General features: G+C 30.0%; 1 pseudogene across 1 annotated transcript in view; it reads right to left on the bottom strand.

The window, feature by feature from the left end:
- LOC143232149 (phosphoenolpyruvate carboxykinase, cytosolic [GTP]-like) overlaps nt 1–12,536 on the bottom strand; it is a 41,084-nt pseudogene that overhangs the window by 8,968 nt on the left and 19,580 nt on the right. Inside the window, exons 7-9 of the transcript XR_013017399.1 lie at nt 9,979–10,082; nt 5,674–5,769; nt 271–509 (exon numbers count right to left, since the gene is read on the bottom strand). The product of XR_013017399.1 is annotated as a phosphoenolpyruvate carboxykinase, cytosolic [GTP]-like (transcript). The remainder of the gene's footprint in view (nt 1–270; nt 510–5,673; nt 5,770–9,978; nt 10,083–12,536) is intronic.

Genomic DNA, 12,536 nt, shown 5'->3' with positions numbered 1-12,536 from the left:
TCAACATTCAAGTCCTTTAAAAATACAACCATGTCAAAAATGGATAAAGCAGTTGATGTGCTTAATACTTATGTTAAAATTTATTTAATCATACTTCTAAAGTTTGCAAACTATATACTAATTAAGATGAATTTCAAGTACTTTGTATGCTTTCACATGATCTTATGTTTGATGACTTTAGCTGTCATATTTTCCTGAAATTATCTGCACATTCATTTTTATACAATTTCTGATATTTCCCTCCTCCAAACTTTTTTGTAATCAAATTACCTGCTCCACATCTTGACCATCCACTCGTCGACAAATCCAATCCAGGACTCTACAGTTCTCACCAAAGCCGGGCCAAATGATTTTTCCATCACCATCCTTTCTGAACCAGTTCACATGAAAAATCTTGGGAAGTTTTAATCCAGGCTTTTTAGCAAAACTCAACCAGTGATCAATGTAGTGCCCAAAGTTGTAACCAAAAAAAGGGCGCATTGCAAATGGGTCATGCATGATGACTTTAGCTATTATGAAAAAAAAAGTTATTATTGTATGTGGTTAATCTATTTATTATTTACAAAATTCATTAAAAATATCAAACTAACAACTTTGACCGAAGTGGGTACAATAAAATTTTAGCTTTAGGTGCGAGGTCAAAGAATAACTGAAAACAAAACCTTAATTATGAGATTATTCCCAATATGTCACAACAATTAAAAAAAAATAAAAATAAATAAATAATAAAAAAAAAAACAGTACCCAAGTTATACACATGAACAGACAGGCACCTACATAAACATATATAAACACACTAACTATAAAGTTTTTTGTGTTGATGATTCTTGAAAGTCAATAATTATGAAATAAAATCATGTTTGATAGGAGATGTACAAAACATTAATATATAATTTATTTTAAACAGCTTAAGTACTTTGTTAACCTGAAGGTGATCTATGAAGCTTAAAACGTTGTTCTCACTTTATCTCAATAAAAGTTTTAATACTCATACCAGCCATCTTCGGATACAGCTTAATTACTTCCCAAGAGAAAATAAATAACAACATATACTCATTCCAAAAATTTAAGCAATCATTCAACTTTTGACACATATACACAGGAGATTTCAATAAAATATTTAGTGTGAAGAGTAGATCACTTTTAAACTCATATATGCAATAAAACACTTCCCTAAATGTCATTTGAATTCTGTAAACCTACACATTTTTCCCAAATGAAAAATAACTGCACAATTATTCAACAAAATTTCCTAAAAAATGCTTTATTTCCGAGTTGAATGCAAAGCTATTTAAGGGTTACCTGTGAAAGCCTTCCCTGTTTTTTGAAGTGATAAGACTGATTCGAAGGTAGCTATTCAACACACCATACTACCAACTCTTGAGTTATTCTTTACCAGTGAACAGTGATTGTCACATATTAACACTCCTATGGCTGGAAGGGTACGTTTATTCAGGAAGGGGTTTCAAGGATACCCAGACAATGAGGGAAATAGATCTGAAGAACATAACAGAGGAAATACTATTTCTGAGCCAGGTATACTGTTCACCTGTATGTAATCTTTAGTATACAAGGGTGGAAGCTGTGAAGTGTAGAATGGCAAGGGTGTGACAGACCACACTATGTAATTCAAATACATCTAAAATAACTCTTCATGGTATACCAGCATTCACTTGAAAGTAGGATGAGAACCATACTATCATCACCTCAATCCCAAGAATTGGGGATGAAGAAATAAACCAATTTCTGGGAATGTGATGAGAATCATTACTGATTTATTGTACTGGGAACTGTCATCAGGTATTACAAAGATGTCCCATCACATGAAATCGGCTCCCCCCAATCATAGCACATGACTGCATTATCCAATGGCAACAATATTCTTGAAAGAAGAGTATGCAGGTTTGTCAAGGATAGAGCCAGAACAATCTCGCACCCCACTGCTGTGACCCAAGACACAGACAAAGCAATTTGTGAAGAATAATTGACAACCCAAACTCTTGTGAAGACTCTTAGTGATTTTGTTTACTTGAATATCAGCCCTCAATACTGATAACTAACATCCACACAAAGGTAGGATGAGAGCTCCGAATCAAAGGGGTAAACTACAACTGCAATGATTCAACTCCAATGCTTGTGTAAATTTTATAAGGAGGTCACATTATCTATAAATGGGATGGCTAAACTCTAATGTTTGTGCAAGTGGTGTTAGGAGGTCACATCATCCACATCATGTGTCTCAGATGCTAGCAATACTGGCTCTAGAAGAACAAAGAGCCCTGAGTTGACACATAAGCCTATCTGGATCCAGTGAAGGGGGAAAGATGGGAAAGAGAAAGAAGACCAATTGGACAAAAGGAGGAACAACACTTATATGAGCTTCAAGATTTGTGAGAGGAGGAATGAACTGGATAAAAAAAAGGTAATGGGAGAAGGGTTTGCAAAATTTCAATGGCAAACAAATCCAGCCATTGATGTGCACAGGTTAAGAGAAGGAATTAAGTAGTATGGAAAAAAGGTAACACTGAACATTATAAATTGGTTCGATTAAAACAGAGTTGAAGTTAGTGAACAACTGACCACATAAATAATCCAATCTGGAAGGGTAGGATACCAGTGAGGCAGAAGGAATGCATGAGCATGGGAATAACAAGGGAAGTAGAAACACTGCAGTATCAGAAAAGACAAAACGTATAGGATATCAGGTTACTGAGGAGAATGAAGACCAATGGTCTAAGAGCTAGCATAGCTTTGTTAGCATGAAACCCCTGGCAGTATATCAACAGTGGAAGACCAGCCACTTTTGATGTCTACACCACCCATAATATGGATGGGTGCAAAAAAACAAGGAAAAAAGTGACTTGAATGAATCGATAAAAACTAATATAATAACTGAGTTCAATAAATCAAATTATATTGAAAATTAACTACCTTGGGAGCACAACAAAGTTGAAAATGCAGCAATAAAGAAACATAAAAGCATGTTCTAACTCTAACACTGCTAAATGAAAAATGATAGTTTAATAGGGAGCTGTATGCATGATATGAGCATACATATCGCATTGTTTAATAGGTGACACATGATTTGAATAAGAGATATGTTGGAATCTAAAACAACAGGGGGAAGTGGAAGGTTTATGGCATGCATAGAGGAAAAAAAAAACTTGCATACAGAAGGTAGCAATGAGTGAGAATAGCAAGTCTTGTGAAGGGAGATAAGAACTGTATGGGAATTTACTTCTACAAACAGTTACAATATACCCTGTATTTCTCTCTCTATATTTATTAATTTCTCACTTTTCTCATTGGTCAGAAATTTTCAAAACCAAAAGTTCAAACCTAAATAATTTTGAAATAAAGTTGCAAATAAACTATAGGTTTATAAATTAAATGCATGGAAAATACTTCATTCAATTATTAATAGAGATAGAAACAGTGTATTTAAACTAATTAATACAAAAAAAAGAACTAGGTTTGGAAATTAATAAGGGTATAAGAGTAAAATATCAAAATTGAATATAATAGATAAAGCACATTGTACAGGTTCAATATTAAAAAATCAAAAAGGGCCAAGATATAGCTATTAAAGAAGTGAAAGCATAGGTAGGAATAATACATCTTAAAGACTGAATTTAGTAACATAAGATTTTATTTAAACAACTTAATTTATATAAGAGCAATACCACCAGATTTAAAAGATAAATAAATGACAATATATTAATTTCAATAGAAATTACACTACACAACAATTTTTTTGAAAAGTTTTTGCTGATTGTGACAGGTACCTGGTGGGTATGCACAAATATAGTTTTGGTTTTGCTTCATCATATAGGAACTCTGAGAAATAGACACTTAACTGTTTACTGGCAATAACATGTTTAACTGCGTTTATGTTTCTAATATGCTATTAAATTGAACATAATTAAAATTGTTTTGCTCCTGATTTTCGTTTGTATTTAATGTCCAGTGCATCACGTTACAATATCCAACAGTAGTCAGCAAGCACTGATGGATTCCAGTTGCCCTGATATCGTTTCTTTATTGCAGCAAAGCCCTGGTAAAACTGAAGATTTCAATGAAACGGTATGTGATGGGCAAATTTGAATGTGATTTTCGTGATTAGCAGCCAAAAATCTTTAAGGAGCACCCAACAGTGTCCAAGAAGCAAAAACTTTGTTGTGCAGCGTCATGGATAGAGCTGGAACAGCTCTACATCCCACTGTTGTAACCAAAGACATGGGAGCAATTTGGGAAGATAATTGACAACTTTTAAAATAAACAAAATAACCAGCTTAAAAACAACCTAAACAAACAAAGAATAATAATTAAATGAATTCTATCAACTTGTTAGAACCTTTTAGGTGGAGGGGAGAACACCTACATATATATTTCAAAATTTAAATAAATACAACTATATTTCAATAACTAACTCAATATTTTAAAAATTTGTTGTTTTTTTACTTTATAGCATTTACTTGACACAGCTTGTAAACAAGTTAAAAACATTTCCAACTTTCCTTTCTTCGCAGCTCCCAGAATTCTCATCCGTAAATAATAATGTAATTAGAATTTTTCATAATATTTTTTCATCCAAAAGTATAAACTTATATTTAGGAACCTATCATTCCTTGAGAGTATAACTACCTATGTCTTGTTTCTCTGATTATTGCCCTTTCTTGTTATTAGTTTAGTTATTAAAGCCCATCATTCCCACTTTCTTATATCACAGTATGGGGTCTGAACAAATACTAATGAAGTATAGTTTTGAAATAGCTATATACAATGTTTACAGTTCTAAATATAATTCAATAAAATAGATTTTGATCTCAAATTATACATGAAATTGACAGAAATTCTCTTCTGACATTAGTAAGCTTAGTTAGGCTTAGTGAGTTAAACTAAGTGATAGTAAAATCCCTATTTTATGAAAATTACTTTTAAACTTATCATGTTAAAATTATGCACACAAATTACAGAACTTATTGTTTATTGGAAATGTATTTATTAGATGTAAAGTGATCTTGAACAAGAATATTATGAGTAAATATCTTGATACTAGCTTGAAAAATGTAATGGCAACACCTATTTTGAAATGCCAAGACTTAGGTCATTAAATTTTTCTAGTTTTGAGGTGTTTTTTTTTATGATTTATAGCTGGAACTGGTCACTACTGCAATCAGCAAAATAAAGTGTCAAAAGAAGTATGTTAATGAAAATTAATCATGTTGAATCTGACTGAATATATTAATGAAGCTTACTGGTAAAAACTGAGAATAATGAAATTAAAAGAAGATGTGAGCATTTTTGATGTTCCTTCAAAATTGTATGTCTGAGGAGAATTTTGGAAATGTGACAATTTAAAAATTATAGAAACACTATGTATGAAAGTCAATGCATATTTACAGCCAAAAATAATGCTATTTAACAAATTTATGCTAGGTTTCATACAAGTTGGTTAAATATTTACATTATGAGATGGACAAAAGAAACTAACAACACTCCTTTGTTACGGAACCGGTTAGAGACTAGAATATTGTAACAGAAAACGTACATAACCTGTGAAATAAATTTTAATAAGTGTATCTTTAATAAGTTCAATCCCAATGTAAATCTTACTAAAACTTAGATTACTGCAACTTTATCTTTTAACACAGTATCTAAACAATATATCACCTTTGTGTTCAGCAGCAGCAGTTGCTTCTGACCTCATGGCTGCTCCAATAAACACACCATGTTGCCAGCTTAGAGCCTCGTACACCAGAGGAACACCTATAAAATAAATATTTAGTAACCATTACCATTTAAAAAAAATTAATGAAATATGTCAAATAAAACCACAAAATGAAGAAAAAAACAATATGCAAGATAGGAAACAAGCAAGTTGAAGGAAAAGTTTTTGTATACAAATAAAGAATTAATGTTTCTACAGTTTCTTATGGTAAAACAACTGCAATTAATAAAAATAAAAAATAACTGAAAAGAACTGTTAGCATTATTCAAAATCTGTTTAAAAATATAGTAATTAGAAGGTAGTATTATTGACTTCATAAAAATGTACATTACATCAAATCTGTTCAAACACACCTATTATTCATATTTTATCACAAAACAGTAAAAACTAAAAATACGTTTCATAATACAATAAATTACTACTAAAGTTCCTAACTGCATGCAAGATTCATCTACATACATGTGAATTTTTTTAAAAATAAATTTCAGGTACTAATTTGCAATAAAAATAACAAATCTTGGTAGTTAAAGAGAATGTGAAAACTTTAATATAAACTTCTATAAAAACCTAGCCTACTGAGTGCAATGTTCCTGCACATACAACATGCTAAAAACTAAACAGAAAACTAAAATATTTTAAATGTTACAAAAGCCATCTAATTTAACAAAATAAAAAACCTTGGATCTATGCTACTGTTATTTATGCAAAGTGACACAAACTAAGCTATCTATGCTCTGTCTGCTGCAAGAAATCAAACATCAAATTCTAGAATTTTAAGTCTAGAAAGTTACCGCTGGACTCGGCTTCAGCTTGTATGCGTGTTCATATTTTAGTCATAGAAAACTTTCTATCAAGTTTAATAAGGCTATGGAACAGTATTTCATGGTTCCACTCAACCCAACTCCCAGATCCCATACCCATGACAATTTATTGAGATGCACGAGATTTGACCTCCTGGGTACTGAATGTGCATAGCACAATGCCCCATATGCAAGGCTAGCACAAGTACTTTGTTTCAAACTTTATAACATAAAATAAACAGCATACAGTATGCACACAGTTATCAACAATACTATAGTATTTATCTATGCCTTCTCTCTTCTCAAAATTATTACCATCTCTCCAAGAAAAAACTTTAAAGCAAATTACTCATAACCAATAGAAAACCAAAGTTTTTCTTACCATATGAGGTATTATATTACATTTTTATATGTACAAAGAACTGTATTCTTCCAGTTCAAACTTTATTTACAGAGGAAACACACTGACAAGTCTAATTGAATTTTTAACAACTTTTATTACACAGTTAAATTTTCTGAGGTAATATAGAGTAATAAAAAAGAATAGTATTAATAATAATTGTTTCACGAGATATACCACAAATAATTCATGTGTCATGTAATTTGATACTGTGTCGTTAGCTGTACATTTGACATGTGATTTGCAATTTATATGACACAAAGAGTAATTATACATAATTCACAGGGCAATAAAACAATCAACTTCAAGTAAAAATAGACATATACTGTTACAAGTTATTTAGGATAAACAATTGTGGTTTTCTGTTGCATTGTGCAGTTATTGCAAAATGAAAAAGAGGAAATTTCCTAATTTTTAAAATACTTTACAGTGATTATGAGATCAGTCAAATAAACTAACCTCTTACAAAATTAGGGCAAAAAATATTTATACAGTATTTCTGAAAAAACTTGTTTATTTAAAAGGTTTTAGGATTTCAAAAATGATGTTTGAACAGTTTCGGATAAAGAAATATATTTTAAATCTTAAAATGAAAATTACTTTGCACTCATAAAGGGAAACATGTTGTGCAAGTTGTAAATATCTTTCACTGAACATTAACATACTCTTTTTACACTTGCAGAAGATAAAAATGTAGTGTACATTGTGAAAAGTTTTTCATTAACATTAAAATGCTTTTTTCCCCACTTTTTTGAAATTATTAAATTATACATATGAGATCCTTCAGAATTTTATTGAAAATCTTGAAGAAAATTGAGAGTGTGGGATCCTTCACTGAAAAAAACTAGCGATAATCCTGAATATTTGTTCTATTTAGGGTGTTATCGATAGAGAGCACAGAAAAATTGTTTATTCTGCTATTTCAGGTTGTTTTGCTTAATTTAGAAATTTAAAAAACAAACTTTCTTGTAAATTAACCATTTAACTACCACTGCTTTAACTTTCAATACAGGGTCAGTTGATTTTACCAACCACATTGTCTCTCTGTACTCATTTAAAATCTTTATAGATTTGATATTACGAACATTTAATATAGTGTGTACATCTTCATAAAATTTGGCAGTCTATCAGTAAACATACAAAAAATATTTTTAGTGAAGTATTTTTAATAAACAAACAAGAAAATTATCCAGAAATATATGGAGTACTTGTTTTGAATAGTGTACGTGTGAAGTGATTTTCATGTTAAAATTATTTGTGTAATCTATAAAACATGCAAAATACATTTCAAATGTTTGTTTTCAATAAAGCTATATATTATCTGTTATATTCTCTACTTTAACTCTAAGTAAGGTTGGTCAATTTGACCAACCTTGTAACCACCATAAAAATCAAAATATATCTTTTTTTATGCAATGATTTCAAGCTGTAATAAACTCCATTTAGCCTAAGTTGCTTTAAAATTTTAACAATATACATTTATTTATAATTAAATTTGTTTCACTGCCCTATGAACCATGTATAACTACTATTCATGCCATTGTAAGTTGTAAATCACTGGAGGAATATACAGCTTATATTATGCTATGAAATGACATTACCAATGAGCTGCTCATTTAAGAGCCTTGTCAACCATTTATATTATATTATTTATTTTACATAACCTAATCTTAACTAATCATAAGAAATAAAGAATAACCATAAAAAACACAAAAAGCACTTACCCACATTTTCTTTTTGTTTTTTACTGTTGCCTGTCAATGATGCTTAACCTATTTTTCTATAGTAATAGTAGTAAATACACTAAATTTTTATTTAATTAAATAATGCTAGAAAACTGGTGATGGAACATTGTCTAGTTTTTGCATGTTATTCTTGTACCATCTTAACTATGTGACAAGAGTTGTTACAAATTCATTCAAACAAGTTATTATCTTTCCTATGACAACAAAGTTTGCAGAGAGTTACAATTTTATGTTCAGAATACAACACAATATAATAAGCCATTTGGTAGATGAAAACCTTGGCTTTCCGTTGATTATAGACAATATCAACTTAAACACAAGAGAGAACTATTAGCAAATCCTGAGAGAAAGGATGCAACATCTTGGTGTGCAAGAGGGGTCTGATTTTGTGCTTGATGGCTTTGTAACCAAACAACATTGAAAACTATAAAAATTATGGTTTGTCTGAGCAATAACAAGTTTATTACATGTACACTACATTTCATACTCAGTGAAGGGGTGATGAATGAAATAAAAAAGAGGGAATGCCAACAAAAATGTGTCATATTTCTCATGCTAGGAGAAATTCACAATTTTTTTAAAATGTTGCTTTATAAAATTACTAACTTAAAACTTGTATACAACTAAAAATACAGATTATTAACAATGATTTTAAGTTGATACACCTTGGTATAACATAAACAAAAAGTAGTTTAATAAAATTTTGAATGTAAGATGCTAAAACCTTATGACATGAAGTAAATGATGTCTGGGTGCAGAAGACTAGACATGCATAGAATTCTTTTGTGATCCATACACAGCATACTGCCACATGTGGATCATACAAATCAGCAGTAAGAGTGTTAAATATTTTTAATATATGCTTTTAAAACCTTGCTTATGTTTTCTTTGTTTCTCACTGCAATTTAAAATATCTTGAATAATAATTATATTTGTCAAGCTGGTTAGCCTTGGGAAAGAAGTGTTTAATTATATTTAACTTTGTTAACTTCCTTCAACCAATAAGGACTTTTCATAAGTATAATAGATTTCTCTCTTCTCAAGTTTTTTGGGTGACTGAAGGAAAAAAGTAGAAAAATTAATTACTAGTGTTTGATTAGTTTTTGTTTGATTGTCAGTTAATATAGTTGACAAAATGAGGAAAGTAACTGGAAAACATCTGTTCAGTAGATATTTTGCATGATAGAGCATACAATATATCTAGCTCTTTCATATATATTATTTTATGTGTCACTAAATTTAACACAAGGTTTTTAATTATTACAGAGACTAAAAGTAAAAACACTTTCAGAAACAATAAACCTTTAGGTCGTCTTCCTCCAAAAATAATGGCTGAAATTGGTACACCAGCTGGATCTTCCCACTGAGAATCCATCATTGGACACTGTTTTGCTGGGGTACAGAACCTTTACATAAAGAAATTCATCTTTGTTGAACTTATCTGTATGAGGATTCTGCATAACAGTAGTAAATAAAGAATGAAGTGGGGTACCAGACATGAAATGCATGTTTAAGATTATGATGTAAACAACACACTTGCTGCAGGTTTCATTTTCATATATTGTACAAGATTAATTTTATCACAAGACCTTTTTTTTGCACAGTTGCTTGCCTAGTGGCTACATAAAATGAACGAGTTATGCTGTTCAAATAATAACCAATGTATTAGTTAGGTGAGCCACAAAGAGGATGAACATCTACATTTGTTAGTCACAAGATGAGCAACAAATGTTTTAGAATAAACAAACTTCATGAGAAGTTAGCTAAAGATGTATAAAAGGAAAAAAAAAACATGATCAAATGAATATTTAAAATAAAGTATAATGTGAGTAATGACACCTGAAGAATTACTTGAAAATGAGTAAAGAAGACAACAAAATAGGCACTTTAACCCTCTTACAAGTTGATCAAAGCAGACATTGCAAAGTTTTAGAAAGCTACTTTCAAACTTTAATCAATACATTATTATCAATGTATACAAATAACTTTATTATGAAAATGTAGTTAATACAAGTTTTAACTTTATATGGAAATACTTTAAAACCCCTCAATCTCTAATAGTATTAGAATTTTTACATTTATCCTCAAGATTTTCCTTCTTGAATTTATTTACCACCTGTCTCTCAAATATAGAATTTAACATAAATTACTTAATATATTACCAAAAGAAAGTTTAATTTTAACAGCTTTCAATCTTATTTAACAGAGTGAAACTAACAAATCAGACCCACTTGCCACACCCTCTTTTTCTCAAATTGGCAACATTGCTCTGATGTTTTTATGACATGATATCCAATACAAAGGCAACGTTTTAATCTATCAAATGGCATATCTTGTTATTAGTGCACACTATTGTCTATTTGATTTTCAGTTTGAAAGTTGCTCTTGCTGTGTTCACATCAAAAAGCTTTGGGTGTCTTCTGTCATTGTTAGAAAACAATTTAAATTATGATGGTTAAAGGACATTCTTTACTTTGTGTGTATTGTTAGTGTTTATAGATGCATTATTTCAGTAAACAAAAACTATTTAGCATTATAGTACCATTATTATAGGATTAGAAACAGTTTAAAATACGTTAGATTAGGTAAAGAAAAATACAATAATTCTTCAAAAGATGTCTCATACGTTATCTCAATCGATATGGTAACATGAGCAACAAGTCTGCTTAGAAATTTACAACTTGTATGGCAGGAATATTAGTTAGACAGTTCAAAGGGCAATAAAACAAAACTATGTATAAACAGATGTAGGCTGTTAACAGCTTTAAATTACATAGGGTAAACAATCATAGTGTCCTGTTAGAATATGCAATCATTCAAGAAAGAGAAAGGATAAATTTGGTACTTGTCAAAAGAATTAGGGGTACAGAAAATACAAAACAGAGTTTTACATTAAAAAAAAGCTTGATATTTATTTCGAATGTTTTAGAGGTTATGCAAATGAAATTTGAAAATTTTCAAATAAAGAAAAGTATTATTTAATCTTAACATGAAAATCACTTTGCACTTATAACACTCACTGACAAATCTTTAGTAAAAATCCTTAATTAAAAAATCATTTTTATTTAGAAAAAACTTGTAACATTTACTAAGAGCTTTCCAAATATTTGGAGATAGATAAAATTATAGTGCAGAAAATAATGGTTTAGTCATAAAATTCATCACATCAACTGTGCCCATACTGAAAGAGTTAATGGTAAAGAATAAGTTTTGAGATTAAATGAGATATTCAAATGTGAGAACTATACACATGTGTGATAAGAAATAATCTAACTGTAACACAGGTAATAAAACAAAATAAGAAAACACTAAAACTAACAGTAATATGATACATAAAAATAATAAGATTACAGGGTTAGATATTCTATCTAGTCTTTTAAACTATCCTCGTGTTTTAGGTTAGAGCTTGCACATTACATAACTTTACTTATATACAGTGCAAATAGCCTGACAGCTACAATTAAGCATAAAAATGTGAATACATTCAAAGTTAATTTGCCTTTTAACTGATAAAGTTTACAATATAGAAAACACTAAAAGTAACTTAAATCTGGAAATAAAAGAACTTTATGTAATACGTTTTGTTTTTTAACAACATTAAAGAAAGTATCAGACAATAAGACTTAGGTGCAGTACTAATAATGGGCTGCTATTTACTTTTTAAAAATTCCTAAATGAGATTATGCAAATAGGTAAACAGTGATTTCAATAACATTCATAGATAAATTTAATATGTGAATGATAGGAAGTTAGGATGTTGACACAACAATGAATGCTCTTTGGAACAGCAAAGAACAAATGTTTTGTTTATATAGCGCTTGTATCCAACCTAAGTTCAACAATGATCTTGTCCAGTCATG

The sequence above is a fragment of the Tachypleus tridentatus genome, chromosome 11, assembly GCF_004210375.1.
Source record: "Tachypleus tridentatus isolate NWPU-2018 chromosome 11, ASM421037v1, whole genome shotgun sequence".
In the NCBI taxonomy this organism is placed as follows: Eukaryota; Metazoa; Arthropoda; class Merostomata; order Xiphosura; family Limulidae; genus Tachypleus; species Tachypleus tridentatus.
Note: the sequence above shows the minus strand (reverse complement) of the source record. Positions and strands in the feature narration are given on the sequence as shown.